A 1,481-nucleotide genomic window follows, 5' to 3' on the forward strand; every position below is an offset into this window, starting at 1 on the left:
CCTCCTCGTGTTTTCTCTCTCTCTCTCTCTCTCTTTCCCGCAAAATAAATAAACTTAAAGAAATTAAGAAAACATTAATAGTGGTTGTTTATACTGATTAACACGGTTATTTTTGCATGGGAATAGAAAGTACCACCTAGTACCCGAAACTCCATAATCTAAAGCAGCAGCCACATTTGCAAGTGTCTTCTTTCTTTCTTTCTTTCTTTCTTTCTTTTTTTTACCATTTTATTTATTTTTTAAATTCACATCCAAGTTAGTTAGCATATAGTGCAACAATGATTTCAGGAGTGTATTTCTTAATCCCCCTTACCCATTTAGCCCATCCCCCCTCCCACAACCCCTCCAGTAACCCTCTGTCTGTTCTCCATATTTAAGAGTCTCTTATGTTTTGTCCCCCTCCCTGTTTTTATATTATTTTTGCTTCCCTTTCTTTATGTTCATCTGTTTTGCATTTTAAAGTCCTCATATGAGTGAAGCCATATGATACTTGCTTTTCTCTGACTAATTTAACTTAGCATAATACCCTCTAGTTCCCTTCACATAGTTGCAATGCAAGTGTCTTCTTGGCATCAAAGGCAGTATTTTGCACCCCTGGGGTATGTTCTCTTAACGTGGAACTAGCAGGACTCAAATTAAGAATGGTCGTATTAGACCTGCTTCAAACCACTGAGTCAGCCAGGCAGAGAGACTTAGATGGACATTACCCACTGTTATGATATCTGAGCTTTGCTTTAAAAAAATACTGGAGATGGGGAAATAGATGACAGCGTAAACAAGGCTGGCCACAAACTGACGATTATTAAAGCTGGGTGATGGGTACATGAGGGTTCATTATCAAATTCTGTCTATTTTTCTGTTTGTAATTCTCGGTAATAAAAAGTTTATAACTAAGATCATTCAAATACAAGTCAACAAATCTTGGCTATTTTTAAAAAGTTTATTTATTTATTTTTGAGATAGAGCAGGGGAGGGTCAGAGAGAGAGAGAGAGAGAGAGAGAGAGAGAGAGAATCCCAAGCAGGTTCTGCACTGGTCTGGTCTCATGAACCAGGAGATCATGACCTGAGTGGAAATCAAGAGTTGGAAGCTTAACCAACCGAGCTACCCAGGTGCCCCTGGAGTGCTTTTATAAAAGATTAAAATAGGGTTCAGTTCTAAACCTTTGCTGCTAAATTAAGAGATATTCCAACCATAGCCTTGTCTTCAAATTAATTCAGCATTGAAAAGACTGAAGAGACTTCTGTATGAACTATGAAGATCATTCCATCTATTCCTATCCCTGTGCTGGGAACTGTGTGCAGTCACTCCTGTATATTAACAACCTTGCTCAACGGAAGACAGAGGCATCTTCAAATTATGCAATGGATTCAATAAATCTTCAAATTGTGCAATGGATTCAATAAATCTTCAAATTATGCAATGGATTCATAAGCATGAATAGCAATTTTGTCCCAGATCAATGTACTTGGGAAATTTAAA

Source organism: Panthera uncia, unplaced genomic scaffold (assembly GCF_023721935.1).
Source record: "Panthera uncia isolate 11264 unplaced genomic scaffold, Puncia_PCG_1.0 HiC_scaffold_1412, whole genome shotgun sequence".
NCBI lineage: Eukaryota > Metazoa > Chordata > Mammalia > Carnivora > Felidae > Panthera > Panthera uncia.